This window comes from Elgaria multicarinata, chromosome 7 (assembly GCF_023053635.1).
Source record: "Elgaria multicarinata webbii isolate HBS135686 ecotype San Diego chromosome 7, rElgMul1.1.pri, whole genome shotgun sequence".
Taxonomy (NCBI): domain Eukaryota; kingdom Metazoa; phylum Chordata; class Lepidosauria; order Squamata; family Anguidae; genus Elgaria; species Elgaria multicarinata.
The window spans coordinates 49955372-49977029 of record NC_086177.1 but is presented as its reverse complement, the minus strand read 5'-3'; positions in this window follow the sequence as shown (position 1 = coordinate 49977029).

The following is a 21658-nucleotide window of genomic DNA, read 5'->3' as shown; positions in this document are numbered from 1 at the left end:
TGCACCATCAGTGTACATGGTGCTGTACATAGTAAAACAGTAAATAGCAAGACCCTGCCGCATAGGCTTACAATCTAATAAAATCATAGTAAAACAATAAGGAGGGGAAGAGAATGCAAACAGGTACAGGGTAGGGTAAGCAGGCACAGGGTAGGGTAAAACTAACAGTAGAAAGTAACAGTAGAAGTCTGCACAACATCAAGTTTTAAAAGTGGGAATAACAGTAAAATATAGTGTTCTGTTGAAATTTTCTCTTACATTTTTATCATTCTCATTCAAACTGATAGAGAAGAAAATTCTTTTCAAAAGACATTCAAAGGAAAAGAAAATTTCAGAGAAATTCCCATGGATTTGGTTTAAGTTGCTTGTGCTTACCTTGCTTAGGAGGGGGCCAAGGAATGTGTATAGGTGTCCTGTCTTTCATTGTACAATTACCTTTAGCAGCCTGTAGTATCTTAAGCTTCCTGCACTTCAATTCAAGCCCAGGTAAATGCATCATGAAGTAATTCCTCCCATAGGACGTTTTCAGATCAGGAAGTCCTCGCAGCCTAGGAGGTTACAGAGCAATGGAGAGGAGTGTAATGGGAAGGAAACACACACAGCACCATCAACTGTCTTGCAGTGATTAGGAGCCCGTCTACACTTGTCTAGATGAAACGTAACAAGTTGGCAGAGATGACGTCAGCAGTCACGTGATGCTGTTGTTGTTACGTTTCTTCTGACTTTTAAAACTGTTCCACTTTCTGTTAAAATCGTTTTAAAACTAACAATGTGCGTTGTATTCAATGCTGTCTTTCGTTGTATTCAATGCTGTCTTTCAAAGTCATGTCTCGTGACCATGGTCTTTGCTTCCTCATTAGGACAAGTGAGGGCTTTTCTAGGGGAGGGAGAGCTGGCACAACGCGACGAGGGGGAGGGGGAGGGGGAGGGAGGGCGGTGAAAGAGGGGACAGAGGCTTAATTTTTTAAAAAAACCGCTTATCTTTCGGGGCGCAAGTGGCCCCTTTAAGACGCTGCAGGGCTTCCCTCGTCCCTACGCGTCGCCCCGCCTCCCTGCCGGCTTATCCCGGCAGGTCTAGCTCAGAGTCACTGGAAGAAGGAGGTTTACTTCAGAGCCGGTATGAGCATAATGAAGAACGTTCTAAAGAAGAGTGTGCCGGGGTAAAACGATAGAAGAAAAGGTATTTCGATTGACTGGGCTCAAGTTGCATTTTGTAACGTAGCAAGGGAGGACGCAACAATGCACTTAAACAACGGTGTAATGAATAGTGTAGATCCTGCCCAGGTAAGCTCAAAGCCATCACAAAAATAAATTATAAACCAGCCTGAAAATGAGAAAGAACAGAAAGCTTCTTTCGTGGGGGAAGAAAAACTTTCAGGATACTGGAGGACAGGTATAGGATTGCAGCCTTAGAGACAGAAAGCTTCATCACACCAGCATTATACTGTGCAATCACTGCAAATTGTGTGCAAAGGACTCCGAAGTTTTCCAGCTTATAATCTGCTTTGACTGTGAAGCACTCCCATTTATCCTGCTTTAATTGTGCTTCTTAGCCAAAAGAACTGACATATTTTACTAACCTTTTAGGAGCGAATCTTTTGTTGTTCTCTGAACGGCCACTGGGGGCACAGGAGGATGATTTGATATGTTTAAAGTACAAATTAAACAAATGCTTACATCTGCGTAAGTATTAAAGATAAAGACATCAAAATTGGCACAGTAATAGATATTAAGGAGAGCTTTAAGCATACCAAATTTGAATTGGATTGGGTTCTGTTGATTTTTTAAAATGATTTTTTACATTTCTCCCCCTTAAGCCCCTTTCCTCGTATGCAAAGGATCTTAGGAGCACCGCTGCCCAGGGTGTGATTTAGCTAACAACAACAACTTGAGGGAAATGGGTATGTGGGATGAAGCTCAGACATTCAAGTATAGGAGCAAGAATAGGAGTGATGGTGTTAAGAACTTTATTCCCCAGCCAAGGTTAGTGCCTGAAATGTAATTTAGGTTCCTATAAAATCTGTGGCTCATCACACGCCTAGTCCCCACAACCTTCTTGAAATTGCTCCTTTATAGTTAATGTTGTTGGCTGAAGGGAACAGTGCTAAGAGCTTAAAAAATAAAGCCAGTCTGAGACAATTCTTCTGCGGGGAAATCTGGAAGATGGTGCTGGCTGTGGAGAGCAGGAGGCATGGCTGTGAGGTGGTACTTCAAGCGGACAGCAGAGGCCAACACCAGGGGTATTCAGTCAGAGACCTGACCAGAGGGAACTTCAGCAAGTGATCCCTCATACAGCTCCATCATCCCGAAAATGAGAGGCAACAGGAGAGACCAAAAGTAGAGGAAGATTGTTTCATAAGGATAGTGTGGCCATGCAATCAGGGCTCGAAGCTTGGCGATTTCTCACCAGGTCTCCCCTCCCCCATCTGACACCAGTCTACAGACTCCTATGCAGCAGTCTTCCTCCACCTTCTCCCCATTTTGCATAAAATGGGAGCCATTTACACAAATGGAATCCATAGAGCAGCCATTTATGCAAATGGCACCTGTAGAGCAGCTATTTACACAACATTACAGGTGTAAATAGACCATTTATGCCTGTAATGTTAAATAAATGGCCCTTTACTCACTGGGTGCTTGCAGACTGCAGATGGTGATCAGCTGTCTGGGGTCCAGCCAGTGTCGCCTCAGGTGAGCTATGGTGAGTTCACCCATCCCTACCAGTGCTGTATAACACCCATTCCTAGATATGAGTAGGAATGTCAGAGATATCCATAATGGATTCAAATGAGTTTGGATTTCTATAAATCCAGCTTGTGGATTCCACAGTGGAACAGCTTCTTCCAAGTTCTGTGATTTGCAGACCACTTTTTGGGCAGGGGGATTTGTGTGAATTCACAGTAGCCTTAATGTGCATTTGCACTGATGTGTTAATTCAGTAATGCTGATTAGCACACATCCACAAGTGTAGAAAACAATTCTACACTTGTGCACATTAGCACAAGTACATATAAAAAAATCTGGTTAAAAAAATCCAATTCCAGCTATGAGCATATGATGAAAAAAAAAAAAAGCTTAACAATTCATGAAACAGAGACAGAACAGATTTATGACAGTCAGTACTTCCCTAGTTGTGAAGGATTGCTGTGGTGGAGTTTAGGAAACTCTGATCTGAGGGAAAACCTACTGAGAGCTTATTAGAAGGGAAGACTCTCTTATTAGGAATAGTAACCAAGCATATTTAGCCTAACTGCAATTACGTAACCCCATCCTGTTATTTTTAAAAATGACACTCTCTATGTACAAGGTAATAATCCCCTTCTTAAATATCGTAAGTTTTGTTCATCTTGTCTCTAGTGGTGGTGTCGATCCCATGCCTATGCTTGGGAACCAAACTACCCATTACATGAATCATGTAGCATATAGCTGAGTTTACTCTCCCCACCCCTTTTCTTACTCTCATGTGAGCATGTGCAGTCCTGACTGAGATTGGGATGCTCATAACTCTGGTGGGGTTGCATTAAACCTTCCCCCCAGCTGAGAGTTTCCCATTTCCATTGGCATTAATATGCACTTGCACTAGAGTGAAAAGAAAAGAAAGAGACAATCCTCAGCTACATGCTGCTATACAATTAACGTAATGTAGTTTGGCTCTTTAATACCCAGCTACTGAGATGTGTAAGATTCAGGGTGTTTCGTTTTGGTTGCAGTGGTTTTATTGTTAAGGATGATGATGATGATTTGAGATGGCCTTGTGTCATAAACCCTCATTTCAAAGTGTTAAAAAGGGATCAGCAGCAGAAAACCTGTGTGTGTTTCCCCCACATTTTGGGGCACAGAAGTCATCAGAGGGGTGGGTGGGAATCACATTTCCCTACCATCACTTTGCCTCCGGATTCTGTCCCACAATAGCGACAAACAGCTTCCTCTTTCTTCCCATGGGGAAGAAAGCAACAACCATGTGGCCCATTCAGTGGGCGTTTTTATGGCGCAACCTCTCCTGCACACGACAGGAAATAGCGCCAATTAGCGTTACATCCGGAAGTGGTATTTTGAACTAGGAAAAATGACAGAAGGAGTGGGAGATGCGCGGGGGGATTGCAGTGTTCTCAAAATGCGCTGCAAAGATCCATGAGTGGCCAGTCCCGAGCATGCCATTAAAATGCTTCTCTAATGATGCCCATCGATGGGATAACACACAGGTCATTTGTCCATGTTTGGTGTTAGCGCAGCAGTTCTAAAAGGCCAAATTCCACCATTACTTCATTAGAATCAAATGTAGGCATTATGTTCCAGATGTAGGTATTATATTCGTAGCCCACTGAACTTTGCGAAAAGTAGAACATAGTAGCCCATTGCCACCTTCTAAGATTATTTTTCCAAGTTACCACAAAAATGGTATGGGTAGGCTCCATGCATTCCCTCATTAAGGGTCTAATAGGTGAAGGGGACTTGTGAATCAAGTCATCATTGTCATCGTCGTCATCATCATCATCATCATTGTAGAAGGAAACACTCAGGGGTGTGGTTCCAAGCTGGATCAATTTGACCATTATTCAGACATTCTCAGTACAGAGACATTCTTTACTTAGCCTGTATTGATCATGTAACCTAGAAAAGTACAGCAGCATACATACTTGAAAAGTTGTTCTCTGACAAATATTCCCTGTTCAGACTACAAAGGCTGACCTCTTTACTCTACATGCAAGAAAGAAAAGAAACTAATGGGATTTCCTAAAAAGCCTATCCCACAATTTCTTTGTCCTTTTTGCTTACTCGGCGGTAAGGAGGTTAGTTGTGATCCTGCAAGCAGAAAAGATATATCTGTCTATATCAGCTGTCAGTTTACTGCATGAATCAAAAGACCTCTTTAGTAATAGCCTGGAGTGTAGGTTGGGCTAAATGGCACAAAAAGAACACCTTGAGCTAGACTGAGCACAGCTTCTAACACAGCTGAGTTTGAAGCCACACAGCCAGTTTCTTTCATCCTGTAAGCCTTCATATGACATATTTAGGCTGAAGAATGGGGTGGGCCAAGCAAGAGTCTATTGACTGCTGAACCTCTTTGCTTCACTTACATTTTATTTGGAGGAGTGAATAAATATGTCATCAAGCAGGTGAAGAAGGCAAATGTAATATAGTTGGAACTGCACTGCCACTAGGAACATGAGATTATTATTAGTGACACATAAAGTATTGCTTGACATCTCTTTTTACAATACTGCATCCTGCTTTCGCTATCCATATTCAAGAGGGATGATGTCAATGAGAAAGAAGGGAAGAGAAGAGCAACTAGAAAGGGTGTGACCATTATTAGGAGAATTGAAGAATATAAGGAAAGCCAATACAATATAGTGGTTAGAGTGTTGGACTGGGACTTAGGAGATCCGGGTTCTAGTCCCCACTTGACCATGAAGCTCACTGGATGACTTTGGGCCAGTCACTGTTTCTCTGTCTAACCTACCTCAAACTGTTGTTATGAGGATAAAATGGAGATCAAGAGGAGACTTGAGCAGGATCTGCACTACTGCTTTATAATGCTTTATAACAGTTTTGACAAGTGTTCAGACCCAGGACAAATTCCATATAACATTTTCAAACCTTTTTCAAAGTGTTATATCCTGCTTGGTGTAAATCTAGCCTTAGGTTCCTTGGAAGAAAGATGGGATATAAAGGTAACAAATAAATAAATAAATACAATAATAATAATAATAATAATAATAATAATAATAATAATAATAATAATGAGCCCTGCTAGATTAAGCCAAACAGCTCCTGGGGCTTCTGCCTTTCATGCCCCCTTTATTTGTTTTCTTTAGGGAGGGGCTTTACAATTCATGCCTGACTGGGTTTTGGTGGAGCTGCAATTTTAATTCCCACAGTGCCCAAGAGTGATGCTACCTCAGGCCCAGCTGGGCCATCATCTCATTGAACAGCTTCTGCTGCTCCTGTTCCCCACCACTGTCATGCCCATCACCTACCATCTCTTGATACACCCACCAGGTTGGACTGGTTGATATAGGATATGACCTACCAGAGAGCGCACTTTGTTTAAGGCCTACTCAAATTTGGAGCTGGCCCAGAGACCAAGAGTCCATTCAAATCCATCCTTCTTCCCACAGTGGCCAAACAGTAGTCCCCAAGAAGTCCAAGCCATTTCCTGCTGTTGCTCCCTTTGCACATGGTATTCAATACCACACAGCCTCTGAATATGGAGGCAGCAAAAATCCATTATGGCTAACAGCTTTTGATAGACTGATCCTTCCTGGTATGGTCTAATCTTCTAAAGGCCATCATATCATGGGGCAGCGAATTCCATAAGTTGATTCTGTGAGGTATTCTCTCTAAGAAAATAACACTTGTTTTAAGAAGACTGTGGCCTCATCTACACCAAGCAGGATATTGCACTATGAAAGCGATATGTAAAAGGCAGGAGCCACACTACTGCTTTACAGCAGTATTGAAGTACACTGACAACTGTTGGGGCCCATTGACATATACCATATACTGCTTTCATACCACTATATCATGCTTGGTGTGGCTCCTGCCTTTTATATACCACTTTCATAGTGAAATATCCTGTTTGGTGTAGATGAGGCTAGAGTGTATATAAATCAGGGGCCCTAAAATTTCCATTATTCACTTCCGGCCATTTTCTCATGAATAGAGGCAAACATGGAACCCCCAAGTGGAGAAAATTAAAACAGATCCAGTTACATTTACGAAGAGTATCACATGGTTTTTACTTGAAGAGAAAATACATTTATTTAGGATTGTGCTTCCCCATGGCTACCCTAAAGGTTTAAGAAGGAATAATAATTTGAAATACTGCTTCTCTGCTTTTAGATAACTTAGAAATCAGCAAACCAGTCATAGCAGGAATATGTATTTTTCCTATTTGCAGTATGAATTAATAAAATTTCAGATGTCAAAGTATCTGAAGTGGCAAGTAGTAACTGATTACTATCCAGTATAAAATTTGACTGAGTTTAAACTTCAGCAAATTCTAGGGCTATACTATAGTATAGCTTCTCAGCTGCACCCCAAGTTTGTATTTCTAGATGCTCCCAGGTTCAGTAGTATATGCACTGAAGAAATGCATTCTTGTTTTGTATTGTTTAAAGAAATTGGACTCTCATCTTGTATTTGACTATGGCAGAGAGGTATGAGATGATGTGAACTGGTATCTACCCTGACCGTGTGCCACTGGAACTCATAATAAATCTCACTGCCATTTGTCATGCCAACGTTAGCACTTCTTCTAATGCAGAAAAAGCTTGCAGAAGCAGCAAGACTGGAGAGTGTCAATCCATACACACACTTCCCATGAATCTTTCCTAAAAGGATCAAATAATTATTTTCTTTCTCAAGAACTTCCTTCTGAGTGGTGGTGGGGAAAATATTGCAGAGAAGGGAATAAATAGGACCACACTTAGGTTTTGCTTACAAAGGTAATCAGGGGGCATAGACATTACTCTGGTTCACACTTGGGGACTTCACGTGGTGGATAAGCAATGTACAGAAAAGATTGAGGTTTTTGATAAACCACCCACACTGGAGGGAAAGAATGATTTATGTTAGGGTATTTGCCTGCTGCAGATCCCTTATATTTAAATAAAGTTGTAGATCTTTAAAATCCCAGGAAAATGTGTCTGGTCTCTTTTTTCTGGTGGGATGGGGTGAAATGGAACAGATGAATTAAGGGTCTCCATATAAACTACTGATCCATATAAACTCCATATAAACCATATGGTTTGTATGATTTCTCAGGCCTTAGCTAGACCTATGGTTTATCCCGGGATCATCCCAGGGTCGTCCCTGCCTGCTCCCAGGATATCCAGTGTGTCATTTACATGAACAGGGATGACCCTGGGCCTCTAGCTAAGGCCTGAGTCTCTCTTTTTGGATGATATCAGACAGAGAAGAAGAAAGGAGTTGAATTGAATACCATTACCAAGGTTAAATTGCATGTCCTCTCTACTGTACATATTTTTTCTAAAAACAAACATTTTCTTCCTTTCAGAGCAGGGATTGTCTGCAAAGCTCTGATGCTTAGGAGGATTTACCAATGATTAAAAAGGCGATAAAGGAAACCCTGTTTTCCCTCCTTCTTCCCTCTGGCAAAATTTAAACCAAGCAATTTGAAGCTTAACTGACATTTGACAGTATTTTCTGCTGTGAAAGCATTTATCCAAAGATAAGCCCAGGATCTCACAAGTCTAGACTGAAACAATTTTGGAGTCTTTTACATATTGTTAATCATATAGGGGAAAATCCATTCAGGGGGTGATTTAATATAATAGGAAGGAAATGAGCCAGCACAATTTTCTGGGGGCAGAGCAATCATATATGAATTGCTAATTCAACTAAAGATATACAAAAGGATGCAATTAGTGTAGACAAAACATGCTTTGGATATCCAGTGAAAGTCACCCTCCCCCGCTTTATGTATGAATATGTATGTGTACACACACACACACACACACCTCATTTCTGCATTCTAATTAGCTTATTATCTGGCCTTAACCATTTCACATACACACACCACATTTCTTCTTCCTTTCTTCTGATACACTCCCCATATCTCTTCAAAAAGGAGGCAAAATTGCAACAGTTTAAGTTGCAAATTGTGATTTCTTTTGTGATTTTGTGGTTATTTCAAGACTTTCACCCCAAAAGCCAGAAACTTCATAAACAGACCCCTCTCTCTGCTTTAGGAAAATACCTTTTAGTAAACAGTCGTGCGCAGTGTAGTTAAGGACGGTCAGTAAAACGAACATTCCGCCATGTTAAATGGAGTTACTGGGGGGGAGGGTCAACCTAAAATGAAAAATATTCCAGCAATCTTTCTGAAACGCAGTACCGCCAGAAAGAAATGCTGGCTTTACATTCCCTGCACGTTTCAGGGAGATTGCTGGAATATTGAGGGCTGGATGAGAGTTTAAAGCTGAAAAAGAGGGGGGGAAGTATGTCTGTCACGATCTGATTTTTTTTACTTTCTGGTTGGCGACTTTTTTTGTGCACTTATAGCGCAAAAGGGGAAGCCTCCCTATGCAATCCATTAGTTGGATTGCATTCCCCTATCCAGCCCATTGATGGAATGGCCTTTCTTTTTTCGAAAGACCATTCCATCAATTTTAAATTAATTTTTAAAAAACACCATGTTTCCCTATGGGGAATCTGATAAACTCACGCATGCGCGTGAGCATCAGAATCCCCAGAAGGAGGGGGGAGAAGCAGGGAGAGCGTGGCCGGCGCTCATCCCTGACGGGTCAGGTAAGTGGGGTGAGGGGGCTTGACTGGAGCCGCCGCTGCATTTGTGCAACGGCAGACCCAGGCGTAGCGGGGGGAAGTCCCCCCGGTTTCACCTTGAAGTCGCCCCCCCCGGTTTCACAACGGCGACGTTGTGGGGGGGTTGGGCTTGGGCGGGGGGGGAGTAGGGAGTTGTCAGGGGCCGCCGCTGTGGCGGTCCCAGGCCGGGGGGGGGGGAAGTGGAAACTTACCTTCCTCCTCCACCATCCGTCGCAAGATTAAATTTAGGCCATGGCTTTAAGCGGAAGTAAAGGCCAAGGCCTTTACTTCTGCTTAAAGCCATGGCCTAAATTTAATCTTGCGACGGACGGTGGAGGAGGAAGGTAAGTGATGTTGTGCGGGGTGGGGGGGTGAATGCGGGAGGCCAGGACCGGGTGTTTGGGGGGAATTCCCTGGGCCGTGCCGCCGCCGCTGTAGGAACTACAGTGGCAGCAGGCAGGGCCCTGCGGGACCGGACTGGGCCGCGATGGGGGGGGAATTTCCTGGCCTTCGCCGCTGCCGCCATTCGAGCGGCGGCGGCAGGCCAGGGTGGGCCGTGCCAGTGGGGGTTGGGTTGGGGGCTACCCTGGCCCAGCCGCCGCCGCACTTCGAGCGGTGGCGGCAGGCCTGGGCGTGCTGTGCTGGTGGGTGGGTGATTCCCTGGCCTTCGCTGCTGTCGCTGTAGTTTGAGCGGCGGGCAACGGCGTAGGCCAGGGTGGGTCTGGGTGGGTGGGAGGGCATCCGCGTGCTCACTTACCTTCCTCCCCGCTCCAGGCTTCGAAGGCAGGACGCTTGGGTTGGAGTTGGATGCTTTAGAGCGCTGCACCAGGCTTCCTGGTGCAGCGCTCTAAAGCGTCCACCTCCAACCCCCCGTCCTGGCTTCGAAGCCTGGACCGGGAGGTGAATGGAGGAAGGTAAGTGAATGCGTGGCGGGGGGTTGGGGGATGGTGGGGTGTGGGGAGTGGGGGGTGGGGGGCCCTAGCCGGGGGGGTGGGGGTAAGAGAAGGTACTTACCTCTTTCCTCGTCGCAGGCCCACCGGGAAATGGAGTTCCCGGCGTAACAGGAAGTGACGCAATAGGCCTTTGCGTCACTTCCTGTTATGCTTGGGAATGCCATTTCCCGGCGGGCCTGCGACGAGGAAAGAGGTGAGTGCGGGTGTGTGTGTGTCTGTGTGGGGATTCCCTGGCCTTCGCCGCTGCCGCCGTTCGAGCGGCGGCAGCAGGCCAGGGTGGACTGGGCCGCGCCGGTGGGGTGGGGTGGGGTGAAGCTTCCCTGGCCCCACCGCCGCTGCCGTAGAGTCGACGGCGGCAGCGGCTGTGGGCCGCACCGGTGGGGTGTGGGGGGTGGGCTTCCCTGGTGCAGGTGTGGGTGGGAAGGGGGCAAAGGAGCAAATCTCGGGGAGGCAGCCAGACTCCCCTTCCCAGGTGGCGGCGGTGGTGCCAGCCCCGTCCCTTGCCTGGGGTGAGACGGCTTTCCCTCCTCAGTGACCCTCGGCTGCAGCTTGCTCCGCAGCTGGGCCCAAGGCAAGCGGTGCAGATTCTGCAGCTGGCCCCAAAGCAACCTGTCGGGCCAAAGGCTGCTGTTTTCCTGGGTGTTTTTAAGATAGACTCCTGCAACGTAGCGCCCTTCAGATGTGCTGGACTACAACTCCCATCACCCATAGCCGGCATGGGCATTTGTCAAGCTGGCTGGGAATTATGGGAGTTGCAGTCTGGCACATCTGGAAAGCACTGTGTTGGAGGAGGCTGCTTTTAAGAATTGCGCAGGTGTCCATCTAGTCTGGCCACATGCATCTCAAGTCAGGCATGCAGGCAGAAGCATTCACCGACTTGTTCCTGAAACTCTCAGAATATTCCAATTCTGTCCTCGATTTGCAGGTTTCTTTCCTTTTTATAGCAAGCCCTCCTTGCACTGACAAAGACATTAAGGAAGCAAGCAAACAATATTCTATCGTCCCAATTAATAAAGAGCTACCATCTTTTATTATTAGATTTTTATCTCATCCTTTCTCCAAGGAGCTGAGTCTGTTAGATCAACTAGGCTGAGAGAGATTGACTTGAGGGTCATCCAGTGAGCTTCACTGCTGAGCAGGTATGCTGGTGTAATACCACTGCCAGCACTCCGCACCACTCATCTCAGTATTCTGGCTAATGAGGGAAAGGTGCTAGGATAATTGACAATTGATCTTAGGCATTTAAAAAAGTAATTTGATGAATAAAGCAAATTTAAATTAAAACAGTTGCAGGTGCCCTGCCTTCTTTCTTATCTGGTCAAGTGGGGACGGCTCCTGCAGATTTAACTGTTGTGATGAAGAGGGAATTTCACTAGTTGCTGTGTGCATACCTATGACACCTTCTGAAATTCCCATTTCTATCCAACTGTTAAAGATACAGGAGCCTTGTCCTCCTTTCCATAGGGTCACCGTAGCCATATGCAAAGGAGTACAGGGCTCCTGTATCTTTAACAGTTTAATAGAAAAGGGAATTTCAGCAGGTGTGATTTGTAATACATGCAGCACCTGGTGAAATTCCCTCTTCATCACAACATTTAAAGCTGCAGCAGCCCTGCCCTCTTGACCAGGGAATTTCACCAGGTGCTGCATGCTGCATGCACAGCACATTCTTGCTTTGCAGATCTCTATCTATACCACAGAATAACACATGTCACATCCTTCTTGAACAGCAGCCACTGCCTCTGCTTCTTGTGCCCCATAACCCACCCTCAATGTGCTCCAGAGACCCCTTGGGGCTAAAAGTCACCATGGGGCCACAACCTGTACATCCTCTCTCCAGGTCAAACTTGACATTACAGACAGAGGGGTGTGATGTTACAGCAATTGGGCCTTCTTGAAGCCGAAAGCAACTCTAGTTGTAGACAATCAGGACGGAGGTAGTGAGAGGGGGGGTCACCTCTCCCCGCCCACTAAGCCTGATGCCTGATTCGAAGAAAACTGAGCTAGTTAATTTCTTTTATTTTTGTATTGATTTATTAAATTATCCTGCCTTTCCACCAAAAATGGTGGAGGTAGAAATAATGGTACTGTAGAGGCTTCTAATGGCATAAGCGTTAGCTGATGAACTGATCACAAGGAGCGTTCGTTTTCTCTTTAGACAATACACACATGTTTACCTTAGATTAGTTTATTAAATTGATATATACTCCACATAACCAAAAGGAGTCCCAAAGCAATTTACAAACAAGGATAAGATAAATAGAATACAATATATAATAACATTCTCATTTAAATCATACACATGTACTAAAAAATGTCCGTTCCAAAGGTCACCCCACGCAGCATAAGAATGAACAAGAAAAATAACCCTCAAGGCCAAACCCTTCAAATTATCCTAGCAGAAAAGAAATGCCTCTGCTGGCATCTGAGAGGTTGAAGAAGTTGGCACCAGCTGAGCTGTACACAGTAGTTGCTGGGGAACATCACACACACACTGGGAAAAGTTCATAGAATCATAGAATAGCAAAGTTGGAAAGGGTCCTGAGAGGCCATCTAGTCCATCCCCCTTCTTAATGCAGGAATTGAGCTGGCAGCAGGGTTGGCAAAACTTCTGCCCTCCAGATATCGTTGCTTGTTTGACTCCCATCAGCCACAAGCAATGCACTCTGCCCATGTTCATAGAATCATAGAGTAGCAGAGTCGAAAAGGGGCCTACAAGGGCATCCAGTCCAACCCCCTTCTTAATGCAGGAATTCAGCTGGCAGGTTGGGAAAACTTCCTCCCTCCAGATATCGTTGCTTGTTTGACTCACATCAGCCACAGGCAATGCACTCTGCCCATGTTCAGAGAATCATAGAATAGCAAAGTTGGAAAGGGGTCCTGAGAGGCCATCTAGTCCAACCCCCTTCGTAATGCAGGAATCGAGCTGGCAGGGTTGGGAAATCTTCCGCCTTCCAGATATCGTTGGTTGTTTGACTCACATCAGCCACAGGCAATGCACTCTGCCCATGTTCAGAGAATCATAGAATAGCAAAGTTGGAAAGGGGTCCTGAGGGGCAATCTAGTCCAACCTCCTTCTTAATGCAGGAATCCACCTGGGATTCATCACAACATTTAAAGTCACAGGAGCCTTGCCTCTTTTGTATCTGGTCAAGAGGGCAGGGCTCCTGCAGCTTTAAATGTTGTGATGAAGAGAGAATTTCACCAGGTGGTGCATGCATACAGATGACACCTGCTGAAATGTACTTTTCTATACAACTATTAAAGATACAGGAGCCCTGTACTCCTTTGCATATGGTCACAAGGGGGGGGGCTGGTGACTCCGATGCCAGTGGGTCTATGAATCCGTGGGTATATGCATAGGATTGTAGGATTTTATGTCTAACCTTGCATAGGATTGTAGGATTCATATACCCATGGATTCATAGCCCATATGCAAAGTGACCATATGCAAAGGAGTACAGGGCTCCTGTATCTTTAACAGTTGCATAGAAAAGGGAATTGCAGCAGGTGTCATTTGTATGCATGCACCACCTGGTGAAATTTTCTCTTCATCACAACATTTAAAGTCACAGGAGCCTTGCCTCTTTTGAATCTGGTCAAGATGGCAGGGCTCCTGCAGCTTTAAATGTTGTGATCAAGAGAGAATTTCACCAGGTTCTCCATATATACAAATGACACCTACTGAAATGTCCTTTTCTATGCAACTGTTAAAGATACAGGAGCCCTGTACTCCTTTGCATATGGTCAAGGGGGGCTGGGGGGGGGCTGGTGACTCCGATGTCAGTGGGGCTATGAATCTGTGTCAAGTTTCAGTTATAACCAACCAGAAATCTAAAAGAGCTCTCCAAGGCGGGCACCAAGTTGGGAAAGGGCTGCTCTAAACAAAAAAAGAAGTAGGTGGCTCTAAGTTGTTCGTCATCAGTTTTCCACAACCCCACAGTCACCTCTGCATATCCTATTCTCCATCCTGTCCTCATGGTTTATCTGCTTTGGCAGAATGAGAATTTCACTGGTACTTTCTGCCTCCTTAGGGAGGATGTGGCGTTAAGGCTGGCGAGCCTTAACTCCCAATTTCCCCGCTTTTTGGTGCTTGGTGGGAAAGTGTACGGCCTTAACGTTGTTTTATAAACCGTAGGTTTTTTGTTCATTGAATATAAGGAATTAATTCTATAAAAATGCTGCTTAACAATGAAAGGGTGCTATTGTGTGCATGGATAAAGAAAAGAGCAAATGAAATGAAAGGCTGCTAGACAGACATTTGAAGTAATGTCTCTTTTGCCCCACAGTATTTACAGGTCCCCATTCCCCAAGGAGAGTGATGGTCCCAACTTTTTAAACTCCTATAGTCAAATGGATACCAATTCAATTTCTGGGCTTACTTCAAAATGTTAAAAGGTCTGGGACCAGGTTACTTTAATCTTCCTCCTCCTATATTAACCTCCCTGACTTCTAAGATCAACATCTGCAGTCTAGCTGTCTATCCAATTGTAGATTTACCATCAGATGAAGACTCAAGCATGAGCATACTGGACAGGTTCATACTGCCTCAGTCAAAGTAATGGGACCCAGTAGCCTGTTTTGGCTTAATAAGCCAAGATACGCACAAACTTTGTGCACATGCATGCAGCCTCTTTACTTTCCCATGGAGTGACCACTTATGAATGCCAAAAAAGAGAAATGCATAAAAACAACAACCCAAAAAAGAGGATAGAAGAGGGCACTGATTTGCATAACATTTACACATGCTACTTTATATGCATAGATGCAAAGTTAGCAATAAGCATTATACTTTAAATCGGGATAGGCAACTTTTGGGGGGGGGGCTGTCTAAATGCTCAGAAAGCCCAGAAGTGGTTGCGTGGTGGCACATCATCAGTTATATGCTGCTGCTGCTGCAATTGCACACTCACCCTTGAGCTTTCTTCCAGCGCTGTGGAGAAAAAGTCGAGGACTTACCCTAACTTTTTTCTCTAGAGCGTGGTGAGGATGCACAAGGCAATGTCAAGACAGACCCTCGCCTCGCTCCGGAGTGGTGCCTGGTGGTTGACGACCTGCAATTGTATGCCTTCCAACAAGAAGAGGGCGGGGTCACTCCGGTCCTCAGATAACTGCCCAGAAACCTCACGCTCCCTCCTCAGTGTCAGGATTGGCCGAAGCCACCCTGAAGGAAGGAAGTCGTGGGGTTTCCAAGGGACACAGCAGCAACCCAGCACCGTGAAGACACTCCCTGGGTCTGTGGGCACATATGGCAATTTGAGAAACTGTTGTGAAATGGCCAGCATGGGAGACACAGCAAATCACAAAGGACAAGTAACCTGTCCAAAAGACTCAGTACAAGACAACTTATTTGAATCCAATCTTTTACATGCCAACAGAAACCTGAAGACAAACTCTTTCCCTGCCCTCAAGCCTCTGCCATCCAACTAATTTCCCCTATTTCTTTTTCTTGGACCCACTTTCAAGAGCTCCTTTTTTCTTTTTATCCTCTTCTTTTTGTTGGAGACTGGGTGGGTGCACTGCTGAAGAAAGCATTGGCCTGCAGCTGCCCTCCACCATCATTTCCCAAGCACGTCTCTCAGCCCCTTGTGTGCTCCAGAGGCATTCACGGGAACTGAAGAGGGCAGCAGCTGCAGACCAGCACCTTGCTTTTTCCTGTCTGCCAGTAAGAGATAGGTAGAGCACCTCAGTGGGTGACAAAAAAGGTTTCCAGGGCCACACTGCTGCCCACCCGCACCACATTGCCTGATTTAAATAGAAATACAATACATCTCACCATAATGTGGAAGACTGTGCCTTCCCATTCAGTCAGCTGTCCAGGTGCTTACTGTTGCCAGGCAACAGTTCTGATGGTTCTTTATGTTTAAACTGGACTTGGGTAGGGTGACCATATGAAAAGGAGGACAGGGCTCCTGTATCTTTAACAGTTGCATAGAAAAGGGAAATTCAGCAGGTGTCATTTGTATATATGGGGAACCTGGTGAAATTTCATCTTCATCATACCAGTTAAAGCTGCAGGTGCCCTGCCCTCTTTTAAATCTGGTCAATCTAGTATAGCTCCTGCAGCTTTAACTGTTGTGATGAAGAGGAAATGTCACCAGGTTCCCCATAGATACAAATGACACCTGCTGAAATTTCCTTTTCAATATTTATTTATTTATTTAAAACATTTATATCCCGCCCTATATCATTAAGATCTCAGAGCAGCATACAGATAAAAACATACAGTATAAAACAATAAATATGCACAGTTAAAAACAAATTAAACCATGATCCAAGTTAAAGCAATATATAATTTAAAAGCAGTAAAAGCAGTTAAAATAGTTAAAACAATGTGCCAGTGAGTTTAACCATCAAAGACTTTGTTAAAAAGCCATGTTTTTACTTGGTGTCGAAATGTAATCAATGTTGGCACCAATCGGGCCTCCAAGGGGAGGGCATTCCACATTCGGGGTGCCACAACAGAGAAAGCCCTCTCCCTTGTCCCATCATAGCAAATATGTTGCATTGGTGGGATGCAGAGAAGGGCTCCTCCAACAGATCTGAGGTCTCTGGCAGGCATATATAAGGAGAGGCGCTCTCTCAAGTATCGAGGTACCAAGCCATTTAGGGCTTTAAACGTCATTACCAACACCTTGAATTCTGGCCGGAAGCGTATAGGCAGCCAGTGCAGTTCCTTTAAGACTGGTGTTATGTGGTCTCTGTAAGATGTACCTGCCAGCAGTCTAGCTGCTGTATTTTGCACTAGCTGCAACTTCCATGTCGTCTTCAAGGGCAGCCCCACGTAGAGTGCATTGCAGTAGTCTAATTGGGAAGTTACCAGTGCATGTACTACTGTGGCTAGGTTATCCCTGTCCAGGAAAGGCCGTAGCTGGCGGATCAGCTGAAGCTGACCCCAAGTACTCCATGCCACAGAGTCCACCTGGGCATCCAGTGACAATGATGGATCTAGGAGTACTCCCAAGCTACGTACCTGCTCCTTCAGAGGGAGTGCCACCTCATCCAGAACAGGTTGCAACTGTTAAAGATACAGGAGCCCTGTCCTCCTTTTCATATGGTCACCCTAGACTTGGGCAAGACAGCCATTCAAGCAGAGGATGCCTTCAAATAGAGGGGAGTCTTTGGCAGCACTTCAGATAGAGGATTCTCCTTTTTAACAGAGGAAACATGGCCACCTAATCTCTCATCACCCTTCCCTCTGTGCAAGCAAATCAATCAATCAATCAATCAATCAATCAACAAGTCTTATTTAGGCATAGCTTCCCATTACATCCAAACCAAGAAACTATGGCTAATAGCTTCCAAACAAGCCAAGTTGTGAAACCATGGTTTAAAGTTGGCTTCCAAGCCCTGCTTTGTTTGGAAGCCATTAACCAAAATTCCCATTTCTGAGATAACACGAAACTTCAGTTCACAGCAACTTCATGGGTTGTTTGTTTGCTCATGTGAATGAGGAGGAGCAAAGAGGTTGCATGTTGGTGTACAAAGCTCCTACATATTAGGGATGTGCTCCGCTTCTCCTCGAACCGGAGAAGCAGGAGAGGAGCGGGGGGCTTCGCCTATCCTTAAGGCGGAGGCGAAGAGAGTCAGGGGGGCTGCGGATTGAGGCGAAGAGGATCGCCTCAATCCGGAGCTTCGCCTGAAGGTAAGTGGGGGGGAGGGGGACTAATCTGGCGCTGCCGGCGCCGCCATCCATGCGGCTGTGGCGGCGGCAGCACCAGGTAAGCGAGCAGGGAGGAGGGACGCTTACCTTCCTCCATCGCCGGCTTCAATTAAGGCCCTGGTTGAAGCCGGAAGTGAAGGCCGAGGCCTCTTCCGGCTTCAACCGGGGCCTCAATTGAAGCCCGCAATGGAGGAAGGTAAGGGGGTGGGGTGGGTGGGTGGTTTCTCTTGCGCCGCCACCGTCCATATAGTGACGGTGGCGAAGCCAGATCTCGCTCTGCGGAGTGGCGCGGGAGATGGGTGGAGCGGCGTGAAGAGGATCGGGCCAGATCCAGATTTTCCGGATCGGGCCACGAAGCGGATTGGGGGGTCCGTGCACACCCCTACTACATATCCTAGCTAATTAAACCAGGATATGAATGTCCAAATGCAGCCAGTGCCAGGATAAGGAACCTGATAGCTAGTGCTAGAACTTCCTTTGAATATTAGTCTATTAGGCCATGCTATTATTCATGCTTTGTCAGGTGGCAATCTGAATTATCCCTTAAAATCCACAGACGATTTTACCCTCAGTGGGCTCCCTTTTATTTAATATGCAAAACATTCAAATGTTTTGGCATTCATGTTTTCAAAATTGAATAGCGTAACAGTGGTCATGTAAAAGAAGGAATACCATCTGAAGCAGTGCTTGTGATTGTATCAGGAAGAGGCTGAGGTTACTTCCCATTACTTCCCTTCCTTCATTTTTAGTGCAGCATGTTACCATCCATATGCTAGTCTGCATGAAATGACTGGGGAGGTTAAAATATGCCCAACTCATAAGTCAAGAGAATTCCTTGTCACGTTGTAAATGCACATGGCGTTGTCCTACCTTTCAAAAGAGATGTGAAAGTCCCCATTGCCATTTCACATAAAATATGGGTGACACCAGGTAATTTAGTTCTTGAAATATTTCATCAGCTAGAAAGCTGGAGAAAGCGGGAGGGGTGAGGGGGATGGGATTTGCGACAGGAGAACAGATAGCAACCCAACTGCATTCATTCACAGTTACTTTACTTGGCTCAGTTGGATACATAAATCAGGCATCCAAGAGAGCAATGCCAACATTTTTTTCCCTGAGCCTTATGCACATATTAGCATCTTTCCAGCTGTGAGCAAAGTAGCTCAAGTTTATAGGAGAGATCTAATTTATTTGCAGAGAGGTGGATTCCTTTCAAATTTGAAGGTGTCCTGAGGTTTTAAAACAAGGAAATATATTTATTGCGGTACTTCTCCTGCCCTGATGAACAGGGCTAAGCTTTCAGTTCCTTAAGTGTAACCATACTATTCATTTTAAGGTGCTGTTTTTCATTATAGCATGGTAGCAACGAAGGAGTAAATTGTAAACATTTATCATCTAAGCACTGCATTTATTGATTTCCCATAGAAAGCACTTTGGGTACTTAGTGATATATGTTGGTCCCAATGAAAAACGAAAGGTTATAACAGTTCACTGATTATGGATCATCCCCCATTGCTCAAGTGAATGTTGCCCATTTATTGCATTTTAAATGTGCATTGAAGACCTTATAGACCTTAAACATATTTGGGCAAAATCCTTGAGTATTAGAATACTATGGCAAAACAGATTCATGGCTATGAATATATGTGTCCATGCACTTTACTTTACTCAGTGGGTTCATTAAAAACAAAATTGAATAGGTACTTTATTGTTCCTTAATCATAAAAGAGATCATTTGCACAGAACTCAAATATCTCATGATTAATTATTAGGCCACTCAATTTACAGTTTCAAACATATTTTACCTGCTGCCTCATAGCTTTTCTCTAACTAGTTTTGTAGATCCACGAAAAGGCAGAGCATAAAGAAAAAAATACACTTGCTTTCTATTTTGCTCATCCTGTCTCACCACCATATATTTACTCAATAGATGGGTCTGTTTCAAAGTACCTGGAGTGACTACATATCTTTAACATAGTGGTCTCTGCTAGGAAGCCCAAGAGTCCTGTAAGGCCCACCCATGGAGGCTGGTGACTCTGGTTTAGTTGGGCTGTGTGAATCCGTTCTGGGTTTCAGTCAGAACCAGCTAGAATGCTAAGGGAGCTATGAAAGGTGTTGAAACTATTTGGGGGTTAGGACTCAAGTAAACAAAAATGTACTTAGACTACAGCCAACATTTGAGTTGAAAAAAACTGCAGGCTGGTGGTAAAGTAATAATTCTTGTATAAGAGTTTACATGGGCATTTGAATGATATGAGAGATATAATCCATAAAAAAAAACTTTCCAGTAAACAACCTTTAAGATAAGGAAAGCATTATTCAGAAATATTTGACCTCTGTGATCAGACGATGGGGCTCAGAAGCGAAGTCATATCTAGAGACTTCCACATTATAAAAAAATATCATGATAGCATCACACTCAGTCAATATGATTCCTATTTCCTTAAGGAATGGATTGCAGTTGCTTCAGCTTTAGCAGCAGGACATGAATTTCGGGTTTTGGCAGGAGACTCTGCGCCAAGTACGGCTCACAGAACCAATTCAGCATAATTCGATTTGGATATATCTTTCTTTCCCATTTTCTGTAACAACCAATTGACTTGTTCAGATGGTTTCTACTGTAAGAATTGAATTCTCTGTGGACAAACTTTTCTGATTGCTTAATTTGAGTCTGTGCCTATTATTTTAAACTCTCTGGGATTGAGCAGCTGCAAGAAAAGGTAACTAGGTCTAGAGTATAAGGTGTGTAAAATTGCCAGCCACAACTATAGGGTGGCAGTGCCCCAAAGAGCATATGCAAAAAGTGTAGCTATACTTTTAAACAGTCAATGCCATGAGAAAATGAACTGTGTGCGCTTCAAAAGTTAAACAGAAGAATGTGGGGAGCACACTAATAATAATAATAATAATAATAATAATAATAATAATAATAATAATAATAATAAATTTATTTCTTACCCACCTCTCCATTTGGATCGAGGAATAAGGGGAATACCATGTCACAGAATGCAACAAACATTTTTCATATCTGTATATTAAGTAGGACCAGCAACCCTATATACACTAGTGACTGGGGAACACTGTTCCACCGTGTTGTGCTTGTGGATATCTGGTTGACAGCTAGTTGGCCACTGTGTGAACAGAATGCTGGACTAGATGGACCCTTGATCTGATCCAGCATGGCTTTTCTTATGTTCTTACTTTCAGATACATGATTTGGCCTGAATGATGATTTTAGTCTTGCATCCAAATTCCCAGAACAGATTGAAGAATTCTGAATTACCTGCTACAATTCTGGGTCCCTGGTAGCTCTTGCTTCCTGCTGATAATTTCTACATGCTGCTTTCACTACTATGAACATGATTTTACCCTTGTTTACTTAAAAGAAAATTCCACTGAGTTCAACAGAAGCTGAATTTGCAGCCTCAAGTTTATGCAAAAGAATCTTGGTGAATTATGTCTGTCATTGATTTCATTCACAGCTTTGTGGAAGCATTAGCACATCTATTAGTTTAAGTCTTCATTTGCTAGGGTGCAATTCTTTGCTGTCTGGGGAATGCTGGGTGTTGTAGAACTTTTTCTGTCGGAACATGCGAAGGATTGTGCACTTACTGAATTTTGTAATGTGAGCTTTTTGCTCCGGCCAAATTAGTCAAATTCACATCACAGGCAATGAATGTGAAAGCAATGCAAGTTTCCACAATTTTCTAATAAACTACTTGGAATACCATTAAAATTAATAAGGACATCC